Genomic DNA, 15,601 nt, shown 5'->3' with positions numbered 1-15,601 from the left:
GTGTCAATCTGAATTGGAGAACCTCCTATATGTGTGGAGGTTTTTCATAGGATTCAGAAGCCTAATTTTCCAGTGTTCTGGCTTTTGTTGAGAGCTCAGTTGGATAGAATATCATGCATATGGAAACAGAATGAAATGCTGAATGAAATATCAGTTTTACAAATAGGACATTCTAAATATTCATTGGCTCTTAGGTGTATGATACATCTACATGCAACGATTTATGCCCTATGTTGTTTTAGGATACTGTTGTAAACATTCCTACAGGAAACAGGAAACAGACACCATACCTAAGCAAAGATGAGGGGCAAGAGAGAAACTTTCAGTGTAGCCCCTTCAACTGAGATACACTACAGCTTAGAAACAGAGCAAATTTTTTGGAAGAGGACACACGTGCCAACCCAAATACCATGTGATTACTATGTGATTTCTACATTCAATCCATTTAGAACTGAGCTTATTGTGAGGCAAATGTAAATGTAAACAAGTCCTTTGAAATGGTTTACCAGTTCCTTTTTCTAGTGATGTTATGCAACGATGTTGCTTGTGCAGATTTGCACAAGAGGCAGAGTGCATCACTCTATTAACCAAATATATTTTGGGGAGATCTTGGCCAGAGCTTTGCCTAGGTGGCTGTGTGGAGATTTAAATTCCCAGCCCTCTGAACTACAGAAAATTGTTTTCTAGTTCTGAAATATTGAAATGCTTTCTCTGAAGCTTTGTTACTTGCAGAAGGAGCTTTGAGCTAAGAATATGCTGATATTTTTCATCCCACCACTTTGCCATAAATGATCACTCCCCCACAATCCTCCTCAGAGACCGAATTCAGATGAAATTTGGCTGAAACAGGTTCCCATCGCCTGCTGTATAAGACTGCAGTCTAAATGATGTGGAACTAAAGGACTTATATTACTCCACATGTTCAACATCACCCTCAGTGCAAAAATCCTATATTGGAAATTACTGTTTTCTCCTTTGAATACATTTGTCTTTGATGACAATATGATGGAAGTTTTTCATTTCCAATTTAAAACTTTGATTACATTCTGGAGACAGCTTGCCTCTTTAAAAAATTACTAATTTATGAGCAACTGTTAATTTTTAAAGATGGAAGCCATGGAAATGGTGGCATGTATTGCTTCAGATTCATGTCCCAACATCCACTTGTTTCAAAAATGCACACTGGAAGGTTTGTGGAGCCAATACCTGCAAAGTCAGCAGTTGCAGGCTTTTCTGTAGCTTCTACAAACCATCACACACACACACACACACACACACACACACACACACACACACACACACACACACACACACACACACACACACACACACACACACACACACACACACACACACACACACACACACACACACACACTCTCTCTCTCTCTCTCTCTCTCTCTCTCTCTCTCTCTCTCAAGATTCTGTTGACTACTAGGGGAGAAGAGCATTTTGGGGACTTGTGTCTGTGTTCAATCTGAAATTTGGCATAAGACTTGCACAGTCAGCATTCGTTGAATAAGCGGCCTTCCTTAAAGCTTGTTAACTCAATGCAGGTATGATGTGCCACAAGGCTCAATTAGATTAAAGCAAAATAATGAATCAACAAGAAGTTTAATAGTTCAGTACTCTGAAGTGGTTATCTTGCTGCCCCAGGAGCATTTTGGTAAATTTGCAATGTTCCTCAAGGAATTGATAGTGCTTCCTGATCTATCTGAAAAGAGAAGGAAATTCATAGTGTTAAATGGGTGACAGAGGAGAAACTAACACTCAATTTCTAGCTCATGGTGACTTCCTCTCACCTCAATTTCACAGGCCACACGAGAGACACTGATGAATAGCTTTCACCCTCAAATGGAGCTTTACAAGAACAGTATGCTTAAATGTTTTTCATAAACTTGTAGTAAATCTAACTGCTGAAGCACAGCTTGAGCAGAATCTGGGACATCCCAAAAAGTTGCAGCAGTGCATTACAGCTTGAAGGGAGAAAGGGAGGGGAAAAGGAACTTACACTTCCATCTTCAACAATTATACTTGAAAAAAAGTCTCTTACTTTCACTTCTAAAGTTGAGAGAAGCTGCTTTTATGGACCTCAGCTCCCAGCATGCTTCAGACACCATGTCTTGTGGGAGGGCATTCTATCTCCAGCTACTTTGTGCTGAACAATTTCATGGATACCTCTCAATCATGCTGAATAGTCCAGGACCGGTAAGTTTCCTTTGTTATTTTATTTTATTTCATTTTATGTCATTTTGAATCTCCACTCCACTCCAAAAGTGCTCAAGGTGATTGAACAGAACAGCAGTGAAAGGCAATAACTGTGAATAAAAACTAAGTTGAATGCAATTGCATGCTGTTGGGCGGGGGCGGGGATGCTGGCCTTAACTCCAAGACTGCTCAGCCAACTGTTCAGACAACCTCATATGCAATCCTACGGCACAAATGAAGAAGCTGTATCTTAAAAGAGCAATAGGAAAAACAAAACAAAACAGGAAGGCATGACTGCTATGTGGACCAGCTTCTAGATATTTGTTGAGACATATACAAGAGTTGACACTGACAGATGCCTTTAAGGACAGTGACACAACCTACAGGCAACCTGGCCAAGTCTTGGTGAGGATTACTATTCAACAGCTTTTCTATGGGTCCAGGGGCAAGCTTTCTATTTCCATGGGCCAGAAGGGGACTAGACCAGCCTCGAAACTAAGCAAAACATCATGAACAGTGTTTGAGATCTGCTTATTATGGATAGGACAAGGTTGGGTTGGGTTGGAATTTAGGGGAGGGGTAGGGATTGGAGTCCTGCTGCTTGTTTAATGAAAAACTACCACTCCTGGAGACTCCTCAGAGTTAGACCCCTTAGCCCCCTTCCCTGCCTTTTCTCTCAGACCTGATTAAGGGGTCAAGATGATTTTCTTTCTTTCTTTCTTTCTTTCTTTCTTTCTTTCTTTCTTTCTTTCTTTCTTTCTTTCTTTCTTTCTTTCTTTCTTTCTTTCTTTCTTTCTTAGTAAGTGGCATATTGAAACGGTAATATATCACCTTGCCATGGTTTTGTAGTTTCACTCTGTCAATGAGGGATATATTAAAAATAAAAGAAATTGAAGATAAAGAAGGGAGTTTCTCCACCCTTTTAATGCCACAACCCAGCTAACATATCACAGGGTTGTCTCCTTAGTTAACACTGCTCCCAGTATCATTTTGGTGAAAGAGTATATGCCCTAGCTCTGGGCCAGAAAGATGTGGGGCAAGGTGGATCATTCTAAGTAGAAACATAAGTGGATGGGATCTCTCCCCCACCCCATGCCAAACAATGCTATCAGGGAACCACATATGAGAACTATGTGCCCGTGAGGACAGGCTCTGTATTTCACTGTCCGTTGGAGGCAAAGAATCTCCTGGGGTTCGGAGTTCCCCCAGTGAAGAATCTTGTGGAGATCTGACAGCCTGAATCAATGAGAGCAAAGAACGTATGAAGTAGGGCTGTGCTCTAGATTTGGACAAATGACGGAATACAAATCAGCCCAATTTGTGCCAAGTTGCACAATAGATTTGGTTCTGATACAGAGTAAAAACTGAATGTATAGATCACCTTAGATCTGGACCACAAATCATATTGGATGGGGCACGAATTGCTCAGCCTACTTTTTAAAAAAAGGGTTAGAAGTACACAATCCATATTTGAAATTTGGGTTGTTTTTTCTCTCCTCCTCAGGATCTGTATTTTTCATGCACATCAGTTTTAAAACAAAATAAAAGATACATAGTCATTTTGTTTTACTGGTGCATTAACTTCAAAAATATATAAACTGATTTGGATGTGGAGCAGAAATCAAACCTGAAGAGACACAAATTGCCCCAGGCCAACTTGAGATGCTTTCTGAAAGCCTGAATTAGCTTCCAAATGGAATCAGTAGACCTCGGGCACAGTCCTAGTAGGAAGTTCTTTAAAGTCTTACTCACAAACCTTGTAACTCTTATGGTTGCTGTGGGTTTTTCGGGCTCTTTGGCCGTGTTCTGAAGGCTGTTCTTCCTAATGTTTCTCCAGACTCTGTGGCCGGCATCTTCAGAGGATTAACCAGAGAGGAGGGCCTTTGATGCTGATCTAAAGCTCAGAGAGGTTCCTATCAGTACAAGCCATCCTTCAGATTATAAACATTTTTAAAATACCCTGTACATGAACATGTAACTTATAGACATTTTTGACACAGCGGGCATTCCTAAAAGGAATGATTTACCACATGTGTTAAGAAGTTGTATTTGTAACTAGTTGGCGGTCCAATATGAGAGACAGTATCTTATTTGCTGGTATCACATGTATGTATGTATGTATGTATGTATGTATGTATGTATGTATGTATGTATGTATGTATGTATGTATGTATGTATGTATGTATGTATGTATGTATGTATGTATGTATGTTTTGAATTGGGGTGCTGGAGGAGACTCTTGAGAGTCCCCTGGACTGCAAGGAGAACAAATCTATCCATTTTGAAGGAAATCAACACTGAATGCTCACTGGATGGACAGATCCTGAAGCTGAGGCTCCAATACTTTGGCCATCTCATGAGAAGAGAACACTCCCTGGAAAAGACCCTGATGTTGGGAAAAAGTGAAGGCAAAGGGAGAAGGGGACGACAGAGGATGAGATGGATGGACAGTACTGAAGCTACCAAGATGAATTTGTCCAAACTCTGGAAGGCGGTGGAAGACAGGAGGGCCTGGCGTGCTCATGGGGCCACGAAGAGTCACACATGACTTAATGACTAAACAACAACAATGTATGTTTAGCTCCTTTGTATATATTGTGGTGCTTTTCTGGAAGTTGTACAAGGAGATATTCTATACCTCCTTCGAAAGGTGTAAGCTCCACACACACACAGACACACACAAAACCCTCAGGGGGTGATGTCTGTCTTGCACAATGGCATTGGTATTGTTCAATACAAATGTGTGTGCCAGCTGTCAACAACCATAGCCTTGACTCCCTTTGACATCTTTCATCACATCACAAAAAAGCCATATACCTTCAAAGATGTCTCAGTGACTCTTATTTGTGAAATGAACAGTATATGATTGAAATGAGGGGAAATAGGAGGAAAAAAACAAAACAAGGATTCCTCATCCCCTCCTAAAAACTGCACCTAGAATGAAAAGACAAAAGTAGTCATACAAAGGAGGGGCAGGACCTGTTCTTAATCATCCCAGAATGCAAGGCAACTAATAGTGAGCTGAAGCTATAGGAAGCCAGATTCAGGCTGAATATCAGGAAAATTTTCTTAACTGTTAGAGCAGTACAACAATAGAGCCAATTACCTCAGAAAATGGTGACTGCTTCAGCTCTGCAGGCATTCAAGAGATAATCGGACAACCATCTTATCAGATCTGCTTTGACTTGGATTCCTGCACTGAGCAAGGGGTGGGATTCAATGGCTTTACAGGCCTCTTCCAACTCAATTATTCTATGATTCTATGGCATTTTGACATTGTCCATTATATGCCAGTTCAGTGATCCACCCGCTCCTGTTTCTGATTAACATTTCCATGCTGGGCAGATGCGTATGGTTGAGGAGCATAAAAGTAATATAAAGGTAATACGGGCAAGGATCATACACAACCTGGCAGGTTCAACTTATGTCAGATTGGCTGAAAGGTTATTCAATTGAATGTGCCTTTTAATTTGGTGTTCACTTGATTTTCGCAGTGCTGTTGCTTCTCCACCACGCCATGTGTACATTCCAGATAAGCCCTTTCCCTCTTTTTTTTAAAAGAAGTTTACACTGCTGACCGCACAATCATTTGCAATGGAATGGCGGCTGCTGGCTGCCACAGATTAATAGGGGCTCTGATCATGTTGTTTTTGATTAAGGTCCTGAGGTTACAAAAATGTAATTTGTACCCCACAAGGTGCCACAGTCTGAACAGTGACAGCAATTAATCCTTCGTCCGCTGATGACAATGATAAAATACCTGCTGCTGCTTCTAATAACTGTATTCAGGTTCCAAGAGGAAAATTTACTTTCCCCTATGAATTATGGGTAGGTGAAGGGTGTCACGCTTTGCATCAGCCTGAAAACATTTTTGATCTTTAAAATTAATGATTCTCTTTTATTTTTATTTTTTTAATGTATTGAAAAATGTTTCAGTAATATCTTTGCCTTTCTCATCTGAGGCATTAAAAGAAATTAGACGCTCATCACTGATCCTTGATAAATAAATGAGATGGGATTTGAGGAAGTTTAATTAAAAAGAGAAGAAAAAATAATAAAAATGCCCAAGGAAAAGAATTTGCTAATGTCAAAGCACCTCCTTATATGATTGAAATGTTTCTAAAGGGGGGAAAACAAAAAAATAGAGATTGCTCATCTCCTGCTAGCAGCGAACTGAACCCAGATTTTTAGTTAAAAAGTATGTTTTTAGGATAACATACACCTTTAATAGCACAATGAAGTTAAGAAAAATGAAACATACAGTTTAAGCCACACCACCCAATAGAGTGTAGGGTTTGTTCTTGCACACATTTTGGGAACATTATAAAAGCAAGATATGATTGTTTTGATGTAGATAAGGGAATGCACGTGCAGAAGTAGGATCACTTGTACTGAGAAAGCACAGTCATAAACCAGATGCTCATTGCAGTGTGAAATTATTTATTTATTTATTTATTTATTTATTTATTTATTTATTTATTTATTTGGAATTACAACTCCCATGATCTACACCATCCAGTGTGGCTACTGTTCCAGGAATTCTGGGAGCCGTGATCCGAAAAAAAAAAGCCCTCATATCAATGGACTTGTAGTATGTTTATATTGATGGAGAAAGCATTAGATATTTATCCCCATCCCTGAGTTGAGTCAACTGATCATACATAAATGCAACAGTTTCATATAACTAGACTGGCATTGCTATGTATATATAGCAAAAACTAATTGTTTTTGGCAAAAGCAGTTCCATTTTATAGCTCTATTGAATTTGATCTTTGGGTGTGTGGGGAGGTGGACAACAACAAATAATGACTCTTTAATCTATTTAGCTGTTACTGTTGCATTGCTGATCTTGAAGACTAATTCTATAGGTTTGAAGACATCTGTGTAATCATTTGTGGACAAGTAATCTACTAGAGTTGGCTGGAGAGCTCCATGGTTTAGGTATCTGGTTGCAGATTCCGCATTGATTCCCCACTGTGCCCCCTGGAAGTACAGCCAGCCTATGTGGCCTTGGGCAAAATGCACAGTGCCCAGGAAAAAGGGAATAGAAAAACCACTTCTTACTGCTCTCTACCTGAAAACCCCCAAAAAGGGTCACCATAAGTCAGAATTGACTTAACAGCATGTGATGATGATGATGATGATGATGATGATGATGATGATGATGATGATGATGATGATGATGATGATGATGATTAGTGAACTCAGACGGATCCAGAATGCCATGTCTGCCCAATGGTAGAGGGACTTTTACTCACATCTTTGGACAATATCCAATATCACACTGGCCAAAAGAACTTCTATGAAGCTCCTTTCTCTTCATTTTTTTTCTCCAGGCAGCCCCTGTCCCAATCCTTTTGAAAGTGTCACAGAAGACAGTCAGAGTGCCTTCCTGAAAGAGGTCAACTGTGATACAAGAGGCTGAAGGAAGACACATAAAATATCCAAACAGTGGGACAGAGACATTTTAGTCAAACAGGGGTTATGTCCATGTATGGATTTGCAGAGAATGTCTGTCTGTTTTCAGAGGCAGCAAGCCCAGCTTTCCTTCCAGGAGCCAGCTGCTGTCTCCATCCATGCACTTTCTGCCCAGCTGATAGGCCAACACATGTGCAGAGGCAGGAACCAGCTCAGGGAAAGGAAGTCAGTCTGCTGTCTCTGCACATGCACATGCTCTGGCCCGGCTTCCCTTCCAGGCCTACTGGCTCTACTCATGTGCCCCCTCAGGAGGCCCAGTGGCTCAAGACTCTGAGTTGGAGCTTGGGACTCAAGCTTCAGCCCCAAGACTCAGACACAGACTTGGGACTTGGTCCTGAAGACTCTGACTTGGGACTTGATCCCGAAGATTTATCAACATCCCTGCTAAAAAGAAATATTTTATGAATAGGCTGCACACATGGACAAAGTTCATGTTTACATTAAGAATCCATAAAAGAACAACAACTCCAAATAGAACATAAGAGTGTGATCATACAATAGTGGAGATATAGCTAACTGGTAGCATGTAAACATTATCTCCCCCTTTTAAATACTGCACTGGAGAAAGTAATGTAACAGCCCTAAAAACTATTGTACTCTTGGGCTGCTGTACTCTTTGACATCTCTTTTTTTGGGGGGGATAGGAATATATGTCGAATGTTTCCAGTCTGTGGGCCCTTCTCCATATTTGTTGGTGTATTCTTGTTAAGATTTTGGTAGATTCAGTTTTTATAGCTTGAAATAGTTCTACTAGTGTAGATGGTGGGTTTCATACAATTTAAGGAGTTGTTCTCCTGTTTCTGTTTCTAATACTTACACCAAATAGACCAACAATGTTTGGCTTTGCTTTATTTCCTGTTTTTGCATTCTAAGCACTTATCAGCACATCCTGTTTTGGTATGTGATCAGTTTCATTTTGAAAGTCTTTTGATCTCCTCTTTAGTATTTGTAGTTGGCTCACATATCTGAATTATTTTTATCTCGATAGATTTCAATGAAGACTTTACATTATAGCCCCTAATTACTTGTGCCACATTTTGCTCACGATTGCAGTCATTTCTTCTGAGATTGTCATTTCAACAGCAAAGCACCTTGGCGTTGCCTTGTTGTCGACCTATTCCTATCCACTTTGATACTCTCAAAGCCCATGTCTACATAAAATTCAAGAAGTGAAAAGCAATGTTCAAAGTTATACTTGATTTGTACCATATATGGAATGAGAAATGCCAGCTGTTCAAGCTGGGCTTAAAAAAAGGCAGAGGCACTACATGTCATATTGCAAATGTACATTGACTGCTGGAACATACTGAAGTATTTGAGAGGAAAATCACAGTAAAGACTTTGACTGTGGGCCATGAAAAATTGTGGATTGTTCTAGAAGAACTGAGTGTACCACAATATTTGTTTGTACTGGTGTGCAAACTATACTCTGGAGAAAGGCTACAGTTAAGAAAGAATATGGAGAAACAGGATGACTTCCAATTGGCAAAGGGGTCAGATAAGTGTCTATTCAGTCTGCTCAGCTCAACTGTTCAGTTTATATGCAGGATACAGCATACAGGAACCTGGATAAGATGCAGATGAAGAAGGAGTGAAAACTGGTGGAAGAAATATCAGCAATTTAAAATACGCAGGTGATACTATATCACTGCCAGAAAATTTGCAATGACTTGAAACAACTACTGAAGAGGATTGGGGCAGGAAATGCAGAAGGTAGATTACACCTGAACTTCAGAAAAATGAAATAACTTTAATGTAGACAATAAAGAAATTAGAATTGTTAAGGATTTTCTATGCCTTCATTCTCTCACTGATCAAAACGGAGATTGCGTCAAAGAAAGATTGCAGCTCAGAAGGGAAGCTGTGAGGGAAGTGGTAAAGATTCTTAAGACTAAATGTGTATCATTGGAAACCAAGCTCAAGGTCCTTAAGATATGGCATTCCCAATTAATATGTATGGGTGTGAAAGCTGGATGATAAAGGAATATAACGGGAGGGGGTGAGTTTTAATATTCATACATTTCCAAATTTCTGTTGACAAATTTCTTGGCAGTACTTGAAAAAAGCAGTTTAAAGATCTCCTTTACCTGTCTCCACCTTATATGGGAGAGTTCCCAAATGATAAAGGGATAGAATCTTGATACAATATAGTGCTTCTGAATATCCACATCAAATTACAGTAATAAACGGACATTCATGGAACGTAGCTGTAGAGTACCAGAAGGGAAGCTGCAATTGTCAGACCAGTTATTCTGGAACAGTGCCACTGAAGTTAACGAAACTATTCAAAGATAAGTGGTTTGAAGATGGCTGGCTTAATTGCCTATTCTCACACTTTCCCTCCATAGGAGGAGACTGGCTGAAGAACTGCAGATATACAGCAGAGTTAGTAGAGTGGTTGGAGAAAATACTTCTCTGTGCCTTTACAGCTCTTTCATTTTATTTCCCCAGGTGCAACTGAACAGAAAGGCCATCCTAAAAAATAGACACCTTGAGGAGTCTTCATAGCTCAGTAGTGTAGGTCTCTGGCTGAGGAGCCAGAGATTGGGAGTCTGATTCCCCACTGTGCCTCCTTGACAAGGGCTAGACCTGATGATCCATAGGATCTCTTCTGGCTCTGTCATTCTAGGGTTTAGATTTGCATGCATTTGACATTTGTTGGGTTAAAAAAGATAGTCAGTGTTTGAATAGCCTGAATTGCTCACACAAGGGAGAGGGCAAGTGACAGCCGAACTCTCCCAGTCAAGCCGAGGATCTCATCTGGACGGTCCAACCACTGCAGCTCTAGGGAACGTCTATATTCGAATCACAATTGAGTAAATATATGCCTTTGTAGCTGCTCTGCCAGCCATTTCACAGAACTGTGTGGTGAAGAGAAAGACCTCCTCCTCTTCTTTTTATCCCCTCACTCAGTTTTAGAAACTTTACTGAAATATTATCATACCATTAGGGATGAGTTTGTGAGAGATTTTGGAAGGATACTTACGGCCTGGGCTTTCAGTGAGTTCGTCACACCATTAGGATACTATATAAACCCCTAAGATCATAGACTTTTGTGGTTCCTCCACTATTGATACGTATGTTGTTGTTGTTTAAAGCAAAGATCTGGGAGTGCACATATAATGTCACAGACCCAGGGATGGAGCACATCAGAATGTCCCCTAAAGGTTATAGTTTAGGTCAGTCCTTTTTCAGGTACAGAGTATGTCAGACAACTTCCACCTCCACCCCCACCTTGATCAGAAGAACCTTATCGCTCTTTACTTATCTTCTCCTCTCTCTATGAGTTTGCCATGAGAGTGGTATCTTTTTGTTAGGTGCCTTAATGTGAACTCTGAATTATGAAATAAATCATATGAATATCTGATGTTGTGAATAGGTATGCTATGTTCTTGTTTAAAATGTTGAAATGTTAAGTGAACTGTAATTGAGTAAATGCTATACTGTATTATAATCATATTCACCCTTACCGTGTTATTTGTTGATGGTGAGCCACTTTGAGGGTAAACTGTTGTGAAAAAAAGGACTAAACAAACACTATGACTAGGCAGGATTCCATAGGAGTGCCACCTGCTGAACCAAGTCAAATGTACACGTAAATGATTCTAGATAGATGGTCATTGAAATAAGTGGCTTTGGTCCTCAGCTGACTGTCCATGAGCAGAAAGACTCATTTCATATATGGAATGGATCCTGCTTTCAAAAGGTGGGAGGACTGATTTCCATCGATGCTTTTTGCTGCAAGCCATAAGCCATCTCAACCCCTATATGGGGTAAGAAGAAACGTATAGCGTACTGCAGTAGAAATGTGGGAATCTACAAAGTACTCTCATCCTCATTTTTCCAGGAGGAGAATACCAGGAACAGAGAGCTGCTCACAGCAATTTTGGATCCTCGCCATAGCTTTCAATGGGGTTTAACGGCAATGAACGAGAGTGTAGTCACTGTCTCCAGAACAACAAGCACCAGCTATACCCTATCAGTACATCCTTTAGAGCTGAATTGAAAGTTTTAAAAATACAACTTTTGCACTAAGCAGAAGGAGAATAGGAGGTGAAACATCTTCCCTCCCTTTTGTTTTTAAAAAGTGAGGCAAGGACGGATGCATTTGTGAAAAATCAAATGGATGCCTTCAACCCCAATGGAGCTGCAGGAGCTCAAGTGAGTTCCACAAATTGTCAAGACATGAGAATGGAGCTGCAGAAAGAGGGGGAGACTAATTCTTCTTTAATCCATCTATTTAGCCAGCCATTTGCTGATTCAATATCATGCCTTTAGCCTAATATAGGCCTTCAGTGTGGCTTACAAAATGTTTTAGGGAACCAGCTAGATGGAATTAGAAACAAATTAAACATACAATTAAATATATTATCATATTAACCTGACCTCTGAATTAAAACAATTTTAAAATACATAGGACAGAGTAAAAAAATACAACCCTGACTGAAAAATCCCTTTCTCGACAGCCCCTTGAGCCCACAACTCTGGGCTATTTAAAATCCTGTATTAATATCCTCTCAGGGGCTGTGTGTCTGACTAGTAGGCACACTCACAGTAAAATGAACTAGAAATATATATCCAGGTGGAGGATTTTATGAGTTTCTGATACTCTGGTTCAAACAATTATTTAAAATATTTAAATGAATAGACAGATACCTCAGCATGAACTGTTTGATAGCTCAGTGGTTTAAGCCTCTGGCTGTGGAGCTGTTGGTTGGGCGTTCAATTCCCCACTGTGCCTTCTTGACAAGAGCTGGACCTGATGATCCATAGGGTCCCTTCCAGCTCTGCAGTTCTAAGGTCATTATTATTAAAAATTGGTATTGTGATTAAATGTTAGTAAGCAGGTTATCCTGAAAATACAATTAACATAATGTTTTTTAAAAAAAAAAACTGAAGAAAATCTTTATTCAGTTTTGCCTTGGATTTTAAATGTGCTGCAAAGATTTGCTGCCAAGTTACAATATAAATCTTAGTTGAATTATGGCTATGCACATTAAAACTGTGGTTATATAGGTTGTAACATGAAACCAGTAATTATTAAAATACAGTGAAAAGTTTATAGATATTCCTCTGCTATTGTCGACTTGTAGGTATGATTCTGTAGGAGTGCCTCTTGCTAAACCAAGTCAAATTTACATCTAAATAACTAGACAGGTAAGACAGAAAGGCAGATGCAGCTTGTACTTCTGGGAGTTCTCGGTCCACATACTGTTGAAGCCTGCCTTGGAGGATTTTGAGCATGACCTTGCTAAGCATGTGAAATGAGTGCAATTGTACGGTAGTTGGAGCATTCATTGGCACTGCCTTTCTTTGGGATTGGGATGTAGACTGATCTTTTCCAATCCTCTGGCCACTGTTGGGTTTTCCAAACTTGCTGGCATATTGAATGTAGCACCTTAACAGCGTCATCTTTTAAGATTTTAGATAGTTCAGCTGGAATGCCATCACCTCCAGTGACCTTGTTGTTAGCCATGCTTTCTAAGGCCCACTTGACTTCACTCTCCAGGATGTCTGGCTCAATGTCAACAACCACACTATCTGCGTTGTCCGGGGCCTCCAAATCTTTCTGCTATAATTCTTCTCTGTATTCTTGACATCTGTTCTTGATGTCTTCTGCTTCTGTTAGGTCCCTACCATTTTTCTCCTTTATCATGTCCATCTTTGCACAAAATGTTCCTTTAATATCTCCAATTTTCTTGAACAGATCTCTGGTTTTTCCCTTTCTATTCTTTTCCTCTACTTCTTTGCACTCTTCATTTAAGAAGGCCCTCTTGTTTCTCCTTGCTATTTTTTGGAAATCTGCATTCAATTTTCTGTAACTTTCCCCGTTGCCCTTGTATTTTGTTTCTCTTCTCTTTTCTGCTATTTGTAAGGCCTCATTGGACAGACACTTTGCTTTCTTGCATTTCCTTTTCTTTGGGATGGGTTTTTGTTGCTGTCTCCTGTACAATGTCACAAGCCTCCATTCATAGTTCTTCAGGCACTCTGTCCACCAAATCTAGTTCCTTAAATCTGTTCTTCTAGTTCCTAGTTCCTTAAATCTGTTCTTCACTTCCACTGTGTATTCATAAGGGATTTGGTTTAGATTATCCCTGACTAGCCCAGTGTTTTTTTCTACTTCCTTCAGTTTAATAATATTTTACTTTGAAGATAAAAGTGGTACACCCAGCTAAAACCATGTGCATTGCAGGCCATCAACTGCCAAAGGCTTTTGAAGGTTTTCCCGCTGGTGAAAGGAAAGGAACAGGTGAGCCCAGCCTTCTTCAGTAAGGAGTTCCAAGTAGTACAGTTACTATCTGTTACCCTAACTATCAGCTCCTTGGGGGAAAGATATGACATAAATCAGGGGGCAGAATGCTATTGATTAATATGATCAATTTAAGTGCAACAGCATACAGTGGGGTCTTGACTTGAGAACTTAATCCGTATTGGAAGGCAGTTCTCAAGTCAAAAAGTCTGTAAGTCAAGTCTCCATTGACCTACAGTGCATTGAAAACCGATTAATCCCGTAACAGGCCATTTTTGTTCCATTTTTTTTCTGGTCTGTAAGTCAAATCTCAGTCTGCAAGTCAAACCTAAATTTTGCAGCCAGAGAAGTCTGTAACTCAAAAAGTCTGTAAGTCAAGCTGTCTGTAAGTCAAGGGTCCACTGTATATCACAGCCAAAAATTACCCCCTGATTAATGAGTTGTTACTTGCATCCCTCTTTGCACACTACTTCATGTGACTGGCATGCAAGAAGAGATCCCAGTGGCAAAGGCAGTGGCTCTTTGTCACTGTAAATTTACATCCTTGCACTCACACTGGTGTAACTAACCAATAGGATTCTGGCTGTTAAAAATAAATACATTTGGGAACATTGCCAAGCAGTGTGGTAGTTGAATGAGTTTAGAATAAGCTTCTTACTATATGGAGCACTTTTAGATTTTTAAAATACGTATTCTGCAATGTTGATTTTGTGGCTATTTTTCATTTTCTCTGAATAAAAAGCTTGCATCGTGAGGTATCTTGGGAATCATGTTATGAATGATGTTGTAAACATCAAACTCTTGCTGTTAGAAAATGAAAAGACGATCTCTTGAGGAAAGAAGGTGAAGCTCCTTCTTTAGTCTGTGTTCAAAGCATTTATGATGGCTATGTAAACAGAAACAAATCTTTCCAAAGTAATATTGGGAAAGGCAAACCTATTGCTAGAATGTATGCAAGTTATGCTTTAAAGTTTGGTATATAACTAAATGCATTTCTGTCAATATTAAGGCAAATCAATAAACACCAGAATCTCATAATATCTTTATATCCTTTTCAGACTTCAGGTATTGAACGTCTGCCATGTGACAAGATACAGTGGCACCCCTGTATCAACAAGGGATTGATTCTAAGCCCTCAACAACAGATGCTGAAAAATGCAGATTAAAGCAAACATCATTTTAATCATGAATGCTAAACATAGCATGATCTATGGCTCTCTCTAGTGGCCAGTTCTAATAATTTTATCTTTAGAAATATATATTTCTAGGAGTTTTTTTAAATATTTTTAATATTTTCAGACTGTGGATAAGTGAATCATTGGACAGTGAACCCAAGGATAAGAGGGGTGCCACTGTATGAAAGAAACCACTGTGCAGAAATTGAGAAATTTGGGGGAATTGGCTGCAGATTTTGAGGCCCAGATCACTGGACTATTGTTTGAAGTCAATGTGGTCAAAGAGAAGCACTATGTTTTGTAAAAAAATATAGTGAGAAGCAGCTTGCTTATACTGCTGAAGGCCAATATAAGAAATTCTTCCTTTTTGCCTTCCCATCCAGAGCAGTTAGTCAAGCCTGCTGCATTTAGCACCCTGGGGAAATGCTTTGAGTGTGAAGCTGTTGGCCATCTGCATAAAGCTTGGCCTATGTTAGCTAAGAAGGGGCAG

At 39.7% G+C, this 15,601-nt stretch overlaps 1 long non-coding RNA gene across 1 annotated transcript; it reads right to left on the bottom strand.

Moving 5' to 3' along the window:
• Nucleotides 1–1,438: 1,438 nt before the first annotated feature.
• Nucleotides 1,439–14,081, bottom strand: LOC144587051 (uncharacterized). Its single transcript, XR_013542217.1, has 2 exons — nt 3,965–14,081; nt 1,439–3,064 (listed from the first exon to the last, which is right to left on the bottom strand). It is a non-coding gene; the product is annotated as an uncharacterized LOC144587051 (long non-coding RNA).
• Nucleotides 14,082–15,601: the final 1,520 nt, after the last annotated feature.

This window comes from Pogona vitticeps, chromosome 2 (assembly GCF_051106095.1).
Source record: "Pogona vitticeps strain Pit_001003342236 chromosome 2, PviZW2.1, whole genome shotgun sequence".
Classification (NCBI taxonomy): domain Eukaryota; kingdom Metazoa; phylum Chordata; class Lepidosauria; order Squamata; family Agamidae; genus Pogona; species Pogona vitticeps.
Note: the sequence above shows the minus strand (reverse complement) of the source record. Positions and strands in the feature narration are given on the sequence as shown.